General features: G+C 50.6%; 1 protein-coding gene across 10 annotated transcripts in view; it reads right to left on the bottom strand.

The window, feature by feature from the left end:
• Positions 1-14,316, bottom strand: part of DLG3 (discs large MAGUK scaffold protein 3) — a 180,083-nt gene that overhangs the window by 37,510 nt on the left and 128,257 nt on the right. Inside the window, exon 1 of one of the 10 annotated variants that reach the window (XM_077825808.1) lies at positions 10,797-10,866. The exons of 8 other annotated variants lie outside the window; for them this stretch is intronic. The gene's annotated coding sequence lies outside the window, so the exon portion shown is untranslated. Of the gene's footprint in view, positions 1-7,683; positions 8,213-10,796; positions 10,867-14,316 lie in introns of those variants that run through there. One more of the 10 variants, XM_077825809.1, reaches the window with a different exon arrangement.

Here is a 14,316-nt window from a genome sequence, read left to right as displayed (position 1 = left end):
TCCGCAGGTTTGGCTGATCGCAGCTCCCACTGGCCGCAGTTTGCTGTTTCAGGCCAATGAGGGATGCAGGAAGCGGCGGCCAGCACATCCCTCAGCACATGCTGCTTCCCTCAGTCCCCATTGGCCTGGAGCGGCGAACCACGGCCAGTGGGAGCTGCGATCAGCCAAACCTGCGGACGCGGAAGGTAAACAAACTGGCCCAGCCCACCAGCGGATTTCCCTGATGGACTGTGTGCTAAAGGTTGCCGATCCCTGGGCTAGAACATTATTTGTGGGTCACACATGGCTTCCTACCCCAGGATCCCCATCAGATGCCCCCTCTGCTTAGCTCAGTCTGGCCACCATTTGGAGGAGCCAGATGAAATGTGGCATCCCCCATTTCAGAGAAGCAGCACCCTGCACATACCCAAGCACTCCACTGGGTCACAGCTGTCCTGTCTCCCACATCACTAGGGGGAGGAGTCCAGCTCCCTGCCTTTCCCACAGGCTGTCCTGAGTTGATCAAGGACCTCCCAGCCCTTGTTACACACAAAACCTTTCTGCCTGCTGACAGATGAACCTAATTCCTGCCAGAGAAAGCCAACGGCTTGGATTAGGAGGAGACAAACAGCCAGAAAGGGCTGGGGGCAGGGAGCAGGTTTAATATTAACTAGCAGCAGGATCAGTGTGGAACAGCTCACTAGTAGGGATGGGAAAGGGGAGGGGACTGCTCCAGCTCCCAACTCCCTCTCTACTGCTGCCAGCCCGGTAACCATTAGCTACAGCAAAGGCCAAGGTGCTGAGCAGTGTCCCTGACACACTGTGCAGAGAGACACACCCTTGCACTAGAGCAGACTAGACCAGCATTTGCTCAGGACACCAGGCAATGACCGGTTCTCCAGATGACTAGAGAGGCAGTAAAGATGTTGGTTCTGGAAAGAGCCCAGGCTACCAAGGTGCTCTGATCCTGCACCTCTAACCCGCCACTCAGAGCTTTCTTTCCTGCAAGGCCCTGCATTCCTGCTGCGTAAGCTCCCCCACTCCCATTCACAGTGCCATTGCCTAGCTTCCAAGCCCCGTTACAGGGTCAAAGAGCCCAAAGCTGAGTGGAGGCAAAACAGAGAGCCCAAGGCAGCTGGGGGCTGTTACTGGTTTGGTGCGAGTGGGAGCCAGACAGATGAGCAAGGAGGGCCCTACAATACCTGCAGCCACCCCAGTTCAGCAACGCTGATTTTATTTTGAGCAGCTAGCTAAGAGTAGCGCATACTGAGCTGAGTGAAGGCTCCTGATTCCCAGGCTGCCCATCACAGCCTGGGCGGGAAGAGCTGGGCAGGGCCTCGGTCTCCCACTCGCCTGACACACACACATACTTGGCAAGCAGTGCAGTAGCAAAGCCCTCTTCTCCATGCTCGGCACCCTCTCTGAGCGGATCTAAGTGACCAGGGTGGGGAACTGCACACTAGGCAGGGGCATAGGGAATGGGAAAAGAACAGAGGAGAAGAAAGGCCAGCCCAGGAAGGAATGGGTGGCTGGCTAGCAAGTCCAGGTCCTGGTTGGAGGAGTCAGAGCTGTGGTCCCATTATGAGGAGGGTGTATGGCTGGTGGGAAAGGCACAGGGTGCACTTACTCAAGTGTATTCGCTCTGGGACCCAGCTTCACTTGGTACTTTATTGGCAGAGGACCTCTTGGGACTGTCAAATCAATGTTTGCTCGGTGGCTAGGTAGCTGGGGAGAGTGACTGCTTATGGACTGGTTTCAGAGTAACAGCCGTGTTAGTCTGTATTTGCAAAAAGAAACGGAGTACTTGTGGCACCTTAGAGACTAACCCATTTATTTGAGCATAAGCTTTCGTGAGCTACAGCTCACTTCATCGGATGCATACTGTGGAAAGCGTAGAAGATCTTTTTATACACACAAAGCATGAAAAAATACCTCCCCCCACCCCACTCTCCTGCTGGTAATAGCTTATCTAAAGTGATCACTCTCCTTACAATGTGTTTGATAATCAAGGTGGGCCATTTCCAGGACAAATCCAGGGTTTAACAATAATGTCATGGGGGAGGGGGGGTAGGAAAAAAAAGGGGGAAATAGGTTACCTTGCATAATGACTTAGCCACTCCCAGTCTCTATTCAAGCCTAAATTAATTGTATCCAATTTGCAAATGAATTCCAATTCAGCAGTCTCTCGCTGGAGTCTGGATTTGAAGTTTTTTTGTTGTAATATCGCAACTTTCATGTCTGTAATCGCGTGACCAGAGAGATTGAAGTGTTCTCCGACTGGTTTTTGAATGTTATAATTCTGGACATCTGATTTGTGCCCATTTATTCTTTTACGTAGAGACTGTCCAGTTTGACCAATGTACATGGCAGAGGGGCATTGCTGGCACATGATGGCATATATCACATTGGTGGATGTGCAGGTGAACGAGCCTCTGATAGTGTGGCTGATGTTATTAGGCCCTGTGATGTTATTAGGCCCTGGAATTCCTCAAGGGCTTCTTTTCCATGGGTCCAGATGATGAAGATGTCATCAATATAGCGCAAGTAGAGTAGGGGCGTTAGGGGACGAGAGCTGAGGAAGCGTTGTTCTAAGTCAGCCATAAAAACGTTGGCATACTGTGGGGCCATGCGGGTACCCATAGCAGTGCCGCTGATCTGAAGGTATACATTGTCCCCAAATGTAAAATAGTTATGGGTAAGGACAAAGTCCAGCCGCCAGGTTAGGCGTGACATTATTGCTATTACCAACAGGAGAGTGGGTTTGTGTGTGGGGGGAGAGGGGGTGGGAGAGAAAACCTGGATTTGTGCTGGAAATGGCCCAACTTGATTATCATACACATTGTTAGGGGAGTGATCACTTTAGATAAGCTATTACCAGCAGGAGAGTGGGGTAGGGGGAGGTATTTTTTCATGCTTTGTGTGTATAAAAAGATCTTCTACGCTTTCCACAGCATGCATCCAATGTAGTGAGCTGTAGCTCACGAAAGCTTATGCTCAAATAAATTGGTTAGTCTCTAAGGTGCCACAAGTACTCCTTTTCTTTTTGCTTATGGACTGGGAGCTGAGAGAGGCTATCAGCATGAACTGCTACACTGTAAGCTAGTCCCCAGCACAGCTGGGAGGAGCAGCAGGCTTACTGTGGTTCCCCGTCCAGCCCATGCTCTCATGCAGGCTGTTAAGAGAACACACAACTCATCTGACAAAATGGTAACAAATAACATTGCCTCTCCATTTAAGTGTCACTGCTGTATACAATGTCTCACTGGGGAGCTGAGCCAGGGAACTGGGGACACTAAGTCCTACATTAAGAGAGGAGGAGGATTTATTGTTTCTACTTCGCACCTTGGTGAAGAGCCTCTAGAGCCATTCCTCTCGCCAGGCAGGCTTACTGACCTGAACATATATGCCATGCTGCATGTTGTCGAGTCTCATGAAGTAGAGATCTGTCTCTTGAGGCCCCAGGGCAATGCTACCCCCACACCCACCCTGAAGAAATCTCTGTGCTCTGAATTCTTTCCACAGCAAGCCTGAAAGGACTGGAACTCCCCAAACCATGCTGCTCTAGGATTAGAAATCCATTGGGCTATTGTCTGCATCTCTCTCTGCCTCTCCACCCCCACAGTGGAATAATGAGCCTGGGTGTTAATGGCCTTCGTTACAATTCCATGTGGGCTCCTGTTTATTGTGAACCGAGCACTCCTTCTTCTTTGTTTCTATGGTAAACGCATTCAGTGAGCGAAGGCAAAACAGCGAAGCAGCTAGGCCTTAACCCAACAGCCCCAAGAAAAAGCAACCCCCCAAGACACAACTGCCACCCATCAGTGCCAGAGCTGTGGCTGAAGCAGGACTTGCCGGGAGTCCCATAAGTGTGCAAGAGCAGTATAGGACCTCGTGTACCACGTGGGCTGTGATGATTTAGTACAGATCAGTTAAGATCAGGGGCTGGGATTGCAGGCCTAACTTCTGGGATTAAGTTAGATCTTCATGCCTGTTTGCATAGTTTCCTGCAGTTCAGCTGCAGGTTGCATAGAATTGTCGGTAAGCAGCTTCCTGTACTGAGCAGCAAAGCCCTGCACGTCAACCTGAGCAAGTGACTGGGCCCAGAATCTTCCTCCCACTAAATGTCACTTCATGAAGAACATTGCACTCTGCAGACTGTGGGTCTCTGGCCCAATACAAAAGGGTTCTCTTGGATTTCACCTACTATGACACTGGACCCTTAGCTGGTGATACTAAGTGTCCCCTGCAGATTACCAACCTAGGCTTCTCCACCAACCCCCAGAAGGAACTGGTCAACAGCATGTCACTGAACAGCTGCTTTCTAGGACACCAGGAAACAGTGAAACAGGAGGAAATGAATGCCATCAAGGAGCCAGGTGAGAAAAGAGAAGGAGAGTCTCAGCAAAGCAACAGTAAAAGCTGGAAAGGAGCCGCTCCTGAGGATACAAGGAGCCCTGCCCGTGGGAGTTGTGCTCAGAGCCAACCAACATCCCATAAGATTGAAGATCCAGTGGGCAAGGAAGCAACTGTGAATTATACCTAGAGTAGCAAAACTCAACAGGACCCATAATGACTATTTCTAGCAGGAAGTGCTGCCCAGGATGGATGAACCTCAGCAGGGCACAGGCTGGCTGCATCCACCTGCAAAGCCAGGGAAGGGACACCACACTCTGAGGAGAGGTGGGAATGCTTGCGGAGTACATTGCCACAGCCTCAGATTCCACGGAACAAGTCTCTATGGTCTGGGACCATCCATGGGCAGCCTCATTGCAGAGGGAAGACAGGGAGCAGTTCCTGTAACGGTCCATCGCTTTCACTTATGGAACCTGTGACTTGCCTTTGCTAAAGTTACAGTCAGTGACTTTTAAAGCAGAAAAGAATGACTTATTTATTGCCGTTACTGTCTCTCCCTTTGAACTTTGGGGTTAATTCATTCATCTCTCCTGACTGCGTCCAGCATGTACCTCTGGCAGTGACCGCTCTGTATGTTTGGAGGAGAGGGGCTGAGGCATGATGCTGAGAAATGCCATGTGACTTTCTAAAATCACTGTACCTGCTCCATGGTTTCCCGTTCCCTTCTGAAGTCAGCTGCAGGAAGAGTAACCACAGTAAAGTTCTTACATTTTAAAATGAAGGGAGCACCTGGCTTGGGTCACATGCCTGACAATAACTCCTTCCTGGATATTTATGGCATTGCCAAAACTTGGCCTTTGTGCCCATGTACAGCGAAGTTGACAGGAAGAGAGAGAAACATGAAAGGGCTCCTTTTATAATCACAACACAGAACAGCACTTGGAAGTGGCTTTTTCTTTTAGAAGACTTGAGGTAACCTCCAAAGGCTTTGCACCAAGCTAGCATCTCTATGCACAGGTGCTTAGAAGACAGAAGTAACTTGCCTCACCATGATTTTATCTTTGACCTGTTTGTTTGGGGTGAAGAGAAGCAGAATTCCAGGCATTAAGAAGATACACAAGTTGTTGGGATTTGGGCAAGTGACTAAGTGTCAGCAGTAACCCAGAATTTCCATGTGTGAGCTCTGGCACTCAGCAGCATGAAAAAGGGTGCATTCACTTACCACAGCCCCAGGCAAGCACCCCAAGCCACTCCTGCAATCAATCACATGGGGCTTGGAGGGGATAAATTTGCAGATCCTGCATCTCTGCTGATAAGGGTTAGTTTCTGCCAGCTCCTTCCTATGGGCCTGCATTGCCAGGCTCTGAACAGGGAAAGTTCATATCCACTGCTTTCTAAATGCCTGTGTCTTGTGTTCATGCCCATTGCAATCACGGGTTCTCATCATAAGCAGGGACCATTGTTGCTACCAGTGCCATTCTGACTGGATTCTCCTTCTCTAGGGTTGTTCTTAGGGTTCCAAGTCTTTTGAGCTCTCAGTCTATCGTCTGTAATACTGACCCATGATTTCGTTGAACGTCTGGACATATTATTTTGCATTTCCTTATAATTTATTGCCACCCCTAGGAGGAGGTATTGGGATACTCACTACACCGACCTATCCAGATTAGCAGTTTACTGCTCTTTGCTTTGATTTGTTGCCTTCTAACTGCTCTCAAAGGATGGCCTCCCCGCACCTCCCATGAGTTAAAGAGATCCTAACTGCCTCAGAAGGCCAGGCCTTCCACTTTTGGTTTTAGTTATAGGCAGAATCCCACACATCCAAATACTTACCATCCTTTCTGCCTAGGCTGGATTGAAAGCAGCAAAGCACAAGCAGATTCTGATCCAGAGGAAGCACATGGGTCATGTAGCCATTCAGCTGACTGACTTGCCTCAGCAGTCTAGGGCTCTGCTCACCTCTTCAATATCTAACATTTTTCTAGGGATTATATTGCTTTTCTCCATGCAGACAACAGATCATTCCAATGGTCTTTAATGCACGTGTGCGCCTGAGGCCATCATATTATGACACTTGACATGTAACATACAGTACACAAAGGCCATGGGCTACAAACCCCAACAACATATTAGCTGTGTAACCAGCTGCTTGTTTTAAAATCTCATTCTGCCTTTTCCTACATTTAAGAAATGCTCAGCCCACACCTGCTTGTTTCTTTGCCAAATCTCACTTTGCAAACTGAACCTGAAATACAGGAGCACAAAGTACTTCCTGAAACACCACCACATGCCATACTCCTTGGGCTGCACAAAGCGCTCTTCTCCAGGAAGAGCCTTAGCACCTCCCTTCACAGACAGGCTTTGTGACAGAAGAAAGGATCACATGAACATTTCCCCCAAAACACCTGCCTTGGAAATGATAGAAGAAACAGAAGAGGTCCAGGGAAAGGCAACAAAAATTATCAATGGCCTGGAAAGCCTTCCATATGAAGAGAAAAGGAATAAAGAGCCTAGAGAAGACAAAAACTAAGAGGGGATGTGATAGAAATGTATAGAAGAATGGTAAAGAGAAGGGATGTTCCTATTACACTCATAATACAAGAATAAGGGCACAAAGAAATCAAAGGGAACCATTTAAAACTGTCAAGAAAATCCATATTTTAAAGCCACAACACATAGTATATGGAACTAACTGCAGCAAAATATCATGGCGGCCAAAAGCTCAGTAGGATTCAACAAAGCATTAGCCATTTGTATGGCTAATGAAGCCATTCAGTTACAAGTTTCCTGTGTCTGTGGAGCCCAGACAGGATGGTCCATGGTTCTGACATAGTGTGGCTGTCCTTATTCCTTCCAGTGGGTCAGTAGATAACAAACAGCTGCCTTGCCCAGCGACATGCAAAGTAAGGTCTCCGAACCCAACTGTTCCCTTTTTTCAGGGACACTTCAGATTAGTTGCCTTGCCAAATGCTGCCACTCAGCCTGGCACAGGCAGCACCACTTGGCTGTTAACACCTTTGTGAGGGGATTAAAGGCAATTCTGTTAATTTTAAAAGCAACGTTTAATTAGCATCTTTTAAAGAGAGACTCTTACCACCTGCTCAAGCTTCACAGGGATCCAGCCCCTGAGCACAGACTTCCAGCCCCTTTTGGACTTTTCAGAACCAACTGCTTTCAAACTGAAAACTGATTAATACACTAAGAGCTATCTCCCCCATCCATCCTAGTCTCCCTGTGGCAGTAGTCTGGAGAGAAACAACCTAGCCCAGCATGCTCAGGGCCAGCTAATTTCAGTGGGCTACAGCAGCTACCAGGTTAGCACATTACTAAGTAGGGATCAATGCCACATACTTAGCAGGATCAGCTCTTCCGCTTCTGTGCTCAGTCTCCTGGGCAGTCGGCAAGCTTCGCCTCTTCACAGGATCTCATGTGAGTCCACTGCTGGCTTCTCCTCAGCATCACCATGGCACTAGATTTACTGTTCCCATCACAGAAACAAAACACCTACACTCCTGCTCAGACTCCCCGACAAACTCTGCTTCCAGTAGACAGAGAAAGAGCCAACAGGATTGACTCCTAAGCAGCACACAGGTTCCAGATTTCACCAAGCAGGGCCAGCTATGGGCATCAGAGAGTACCTCTTCATTGCTGACACAGCCACTCCAGCACCTGCTTCAGACACAGGAATAGCCCCAGTGCCCCCCAGAAATGGCAGCTCTGTGTACATCCAGGTGCCAGAAGAGCCCTCTAAGGAACTACAATGACTATTCAGCGTGTTTGTAAAGTCCATTATCTCCCCACCCTCTTTCAAAGCCATCTTGAGCATCACCAAGGGGCACCAGTATCAGCCTTCAGGGATCAGAAAAGCTCATGTCACTTAACCATCCCCTCACCCTGCACCTCCACACCCAGAAGAAAGACAGTAGGCTAAACCCCAAGAGCTCAGAAATTACCCTCTTGCAGTATACCAAAAGGTTTCTGCCAGGTCCCAAGACAAGCCCAACAGAGAGTGGGATACAGTGCTCACTTCAGGACACACTGAAATCTACCTGTACCTTGTCTCCACTAGAATTTTACAGCAAGAGACCTATCACAAGTTAGGTGGCTTTTTTTTTTTTTTTTTTTAAATAAAACAGGGAGATCACTTTTTTTTGGCGGTGAAGATATAAACTGGAAGAGTTAAAGCCTAATGCACTCCAGGCTCCAATACAACCAGCTAAAGCACCTTCAAATGTGTTAGGCTTGGTCTAAGCCAAAATCTTTTGCCAGTAATGTCACTTACTGGCATGATTTTTTAAGGACATTTCTGTAACTGCACAATCATTCCAGACACAGTTATACAAATAACACATGCTTCTACTGGTATCTTATTTTGTTTGGGGAACCAGTAGAAACTATACTGGCAAAAGCACTCTTTTGCTGGTACAAACAGCATTTTATTAAGAGCCTCTATGCTCTGGTGATAGTTCATTTTTGTAGCAAATGCCAGACTTTAGGACTTGCCTACTCTTAAAGTTCATTCAGATTAAGGTTGGGTGAGTTTAAAGTGCAACAGTGACTCCTGAATTCCAGAACAAGTGTCCACATATGGAGTTGAGTGTGCGTTATTCCAGTTTAATTTAATTCAGTGGATTAAACTGATCTATCAGACAATGGCAGAAAAAGATCCAACGATGGGAAGAAGAAACTAAACAAAATCAGAACAGAAATAAAATGTAAATTTTTAACACGGACGAAAACTAACTATTGGATCAATTTACCTTGGGACTGGGTGTATTCTCCCACAGCAGAAGTTTTTAATCAAACCTGGATGTCTTTCTAAAAGACACATCCAACTCAACCAGCAGTTGTGGGTCTGAGGCAGAAACCAGTGGCTGAAATGCTAAGGCCTGTTTCAGAGTAACAGCCGTGTTAGTCTGTATTCGCAAAAAGAAAAGGAGTACTTGTGGCACCTTAGAGACTAACCAATTTATTTGAGCATGAGCTTTCGTGAGCTACTTCATCAGATGCATACCGTGGAAACTGCAGCAGACTTTATATATACACAGAGAATATGAAACAATACCTCCTCCCACCCCACTGTCCTGCTGGTAATAGCTTATCTAAAGTAATCGTCAGGTTAGGCCATTTCCAGCACAAATCCAGGTTTTCTCACCCTCCACCCCCCCACACAAATTCACTCTCCTGCTGGTGATATTCTGGTTTAACTTGGATTTAAACTTGGAGAGTGGTCAGTTTGGACGAGCTATTACCAGCAGGAGAGTGAGTCTGTGTGTGTATGGGGGTGGGTTTTTGGAGGGGGGTGAGGGAGTGAGAGAACCTGGATTTGTGCAGGAAATGGCCTAACTTCATTATCATGCACATTGTGTAAAGAGTTGTCACTTTGGATGGGCTATCACCAGCAGGAGAGTGAATTTGTGTGGGGGGGTGGAGAGTGAGAAAACCTGGATTTGTGCTGGAAATGGCCTAACCTGACGATTACTTTAGATAAGCTATTACCAGCAGGACAGTGGGGTGGGAGGAGGTATTGTTTCATATTCTCTGTGTATATATAAAGTCTGCTGCAGTTTCCACGGTATGCATCTGATGAAGTGAGCTGTAGCTCACGAAAGCTCATGCTCAAATAAATTGGTTAGTCTCTAAGGTGCCACAAGTACTCCTTTTCTTTTTGCTAAGGCCTGTGTTACCCAGGAAATCAGACTAGACCATCACCACGGCCCTTAAAGCCCACCCATCCGTGCTGGCCACTCAGAGTCCAGAAGGAAGGCTTGTGGGACACCCAGACCAGCCAGCAAAGGGCCGCTAGCGACTGTCAGTGAACCGGCAACGAACTCCTTCCTGCAGACCCAGCCCAACCCGGCCAGACCCGCTGGGCGGGGGGACAAAGGGCCCAGCCCGCGGAGGAAGAGGGCGGCGACAGGTCACACAGGTGGGCTCTGAGGTGCAGCCCCCTAGGATGGGCTGGGGGGGGCTGAGCGCGACATGGGGCCACGGGCGGAGCCCCTCGGGGCTGGGGGAGAGCCCTTGGCCGAGCCCCCCCGGGGACGAGGGAGGGTGAGCGGGGCCCACGCCGAACCCCCCGGGGTGAAGGGACCTGGGAGGGGGAGGGGCCGAAGTGAGGGGGGGCTGAGGGGGTGCGGGGCCCAGGGACTGGAAGACTAAGGGGGGGAGGGACCGGGACCGGCCCCCCCAAGGTGAGGGGGGAAGGGGGGGAGAGCCCCGCGGGGGGAGGGGCCCGGGCCGGACCCTCCCGGGGTGAGGGGGCTGCCGGGGGGGGAGGGGAGAGCCCCGCGGGGGGGAGGGGCCCGGGCCGGACACCCCCCCCGGGTGAGGGGGCTGGCGGGGGGAGGGGAGAGCCGCACGGGGGGGAGGGGCCCGGGCCGGACCCCCCTGGGGTGAGGGGGTTGGCGGGGGGGAGGGGAGAGCCCCGCGGGGGGGAGGGGCCCGGCCCGGCCCCAGCTCACCTAGCAGACCGGATCACAGGCGGCCCCGCGCCGGACCAGCCCGGCTCCCGGCTCCGGACACAAAGCCGCACGGGCGGGAGGAGGCGGTGGCGGCGGCGGCTCCGCCCCCGGACCAGCCTCCCGCCAATCAGCATCCGCTCACCTCCTCGGTCCCCACCCCCTCCCCAAGCCCCGCCTCCGCGCGCTCGGCCTATCACCGCCATCGTCCTGTACATACGGCGCCCCGCCCATACCGCGAGTGGCGCGAGGCGCCTCGCCGGCCCGGTCGCTCCCCTCCCCCGCGTCAGGCGGCGGTTGGCGAGGCGGTTGGAGCGGCCCGCGCGCGCGCCCGCCCCGCCGGAGCTGGGGCCGGGCCCCGCTCTCGGCACCGCCCGGCTCCTGAGGGGAAGCGGGTGCCCGCGGCGGGGTTAGAAGCTCTGCCGGAGGCCCCGCGTGTCTCCATCACCGGCCGGCTGCCCCCGGGCGTCCGTTCCCCGGGAGCCCAGAGAGGGGCCTGCCCCCGGGGGGAGCCGGGGGGGCTGGCCCTGCCCGGGAGCGGTCCGGGAGGGTGGGACCCGAGTGCATCCGACTTTGCCCCAGGCAGCGGCGACTCCCCCTCCAGGCTGGGTGGAGGCGGGGAGGGGAAGCGGCGTAGCCCGCTCCTGTCCGGGAGCCCCGCGGGCTGAAGGAGCAGGAAAGTCTGGTTCCAGCACGACAGGGACTTTCCGCCGGTGACAGCCACAGTCCTGGGCCCTGCCTGCACGATGCACCATTTCCTTTTACGGAGCTGCAGCCGATCTGGGCCAAACTCATCCCGAGTGTAATTCGGCTTCGGCCCAGTTACACCAAGGATGAACGACTCAAAGCTCAGTCGTTGCTGATTGGGGAACAGAGCCATTTTGGGAATAACGCTACAAAGCCAAAGTGAGCAGCCTTGACAGGGGAGCTGCCTGCAGGTGACAAGAAACCCCCCTGTGAGCAGGTACAGTTAGTGAAAGTCACTTTTGGTGTTAGTTTAATAGAGAGTTGTCGAGTGACTTGCAGCAAAACTAAGTTATTAAATGAGAAATGACACAGGAATGTCCGTTTTGTGTAGAACCTTCCCCTCCACCCTGAAGAGGCGGCTGCCCCTGGAAGACGAGTCTGCAGCTGGGAATACACTCCCACTCACGAAGCTTTGGCTAGACAGCGTGGACATTGCTGCTTGGCCTACAGCTTGCCTCTCAAGCCTAAGCAGTTGGATGGGTTTGGGAGACCAAACTGAAACGTCCACACTATTCTCAGGCTTCAGCCCCAATATCCTGAGTCTGTCTACCCAGGCTGGGTGGCTTGCTCCCAGCTGCACTGTAGACATACTCAGAATGGCCTGCTGGGACTCTAGGATTTTAGATTGGCTGTAAATGAGAATAATTCAGAGTTTCTGCTCTGGCTCCAGTTTCAGCCCATGGCCTCTTGCTTCACCTGGCAGGGGCTGCTCCAATAGATTTTCTGAACACATGAAGTCCTGCTAATTTGCAGGGATCCTGGATTACCCAGGGCAGGATGAGAGCTCCCAGCTGTAGCAAGTTATTAAACACCAGTATTTCAGGCCAGTGAGCCATACTGACCTGGAGAGAAGACACTGCCAAGGGCTAATCTACTTGCTCTATTACACACCTGAATCTTACTCAAAGACACCTGACTACTTCCCCAGGAGTCCACTGTGTCAGATATAACAAGGGATGGTAAAGCAGATGAGTCTTTCCCATGTTCTATCTACATTCTTATCCCTTGCTTGTGGCCCTGGGGGCTGAGTGTGGGTGTCATTGAGGAATGGGATTTATTTAACCTGTCAGTAAAGCATGTCCAGATGCAGTTTCTATGAGAGATGTTTTCCAAAATAAAGTTTTGTTTTACATTGTATAATCTGTCACCCTGAGCAGCAGCCCCCCCAGCTAATCCAATCCTGGGTGTTCCTTTATGCAACTCTGCAGATGCACCTCACTCGAGGCCGCCAGCACTCCCTGCTACGCCAATCCTGGGAATCTCCTCCCCAGAACTCTGGTGAAGCATCCCGGTCCCCTGAATTGTGGGGCTTTCAGCCAGCTCTGCTCATGTGCCTTGGGTCTGACCTACAGGCCCCCAGCTAATCTAGTCTCAACCCAACTCAGTTTTGACCTGTGACCCCAATTCCCATTTGCCCCTGACATTTCTGGAAATGTATGTGCTTTCTTCTTGAACAATAGCTAAACATTAGTTGTTGTTCTCTTTGCATCTCCTCACCTGTTCTTAAATTTCAGAACAAGGGATAATGCAAAACGTACGAAGAGGAGCGCAGAGCTGTGGATTAGGATGGACAACCCATTCCGCTCCCTCCTGTACCAACAATAAGCAGAGCTCCACCAAGGGCTCAGGGAAAGATGTTTTTTCCCTAGTTTTTTTATACCATCTCTAAATACATAGACTCTTTGTCCTACGCACAGAAGGCTGCAGATCCCTGGATATGTACATAGAATCATAGAATATCAGGGTTGGAAGGGACCCCTGAAGGTCATCTAGTCCAACCCCCTGCTCGAAGCAGGACCAATTCCCAGTTAAATCATCCCAGCCAGGGCTTTGTCAAGCCTGACCTTAAAAACCTCTAAGGAAGGAGATTCTACCACCTCCCTAGGTAATGCATTCCAGTGTTTCACCACCCTCTTAGTGAAAAAGTTTTTCCTAATATCCAGTCTAAACCTCCCTTACTGCAACTTGAGACCATTACTCCTCGTTCTGTCATCTGCTACCATTGAGAACAGTCTAGAGCCATCCTCTTTGGAACCCCCTTTCAGGTAGTTGAGAGCAGCTATCAAATCCCCCCTCATTCTTTTCTTCTGCAGGCTAAACAATCCCAGCTCCCTCAGCCTCTCCTCATAAGTCATGTGTTCTAATCCCCTAAACATGGGGACTGATATGCAGCAAGAACACATCCTCTTGTGGGCATGTCAGACCTGGTGTATTAGTCTTTTTCCCTGAAGGCTGGTCATGTTAATGACCCTGGCTGGCCGGCCTGGGATGGTTTGGAATTCAGACTATTCAGATCGCTGCAGTGTTTGCCCCTTCACCAGTAGGAGGCATGTGCACATTCCAGCAGCTGAGAACAGATGCACCTTTGCTCTTTTCCAAATGAGGAAATAACACTGTCCCCACCTTTGTGAGGCAGGTGGGTGTGCAAATGTGAGCAGAATTGTTTTCAGCAGGATACCTCTTGAAAACAAAAAGAAAAGGAGTACTTGTGGCACCTTAGAGACTAACCAATTTATTTGAGCATGAGCTTTCGTGAGCTACAGCTCACTTCATCGGATGCATACCGTGGAAACTGCAGCAGACTTTATATACACACAGAGAATATGAAACAATACCTCCTCCTGGTAATAGCTTAGCTTACCAGCAGGACAGTGGGGTGGGAGGAGGTATTGTTTCATATTCTCTGTGTGTATATAAAGTCTGCTGCAGTTTCCACGGTATGCATCCGATGAAGTGAGCTGTAGCTCACGAAAGCTCATGCTCAAATAAATTGGTT

The sequence above is a fragment of the Eretmochelys imbricata genome, chromosome 9 (assembly GCF_965152235.1).
Source record: "Eretmochelys imbricata isolate rEreImb1 chromosome 9, rEreImb1.hap1, whole genome shotgun sequence".
In the NCBI taxonomy this organism is placed as follows: domain Eukaryota; kingdom Metazoa; phylum Chordata; order Testudines; family Cheloniidae; genus Eretmochelys; species Eretmochelys imbricata.
This window is presented reverse-complemented; position numbering and strand designations above follow the sequence as displayed.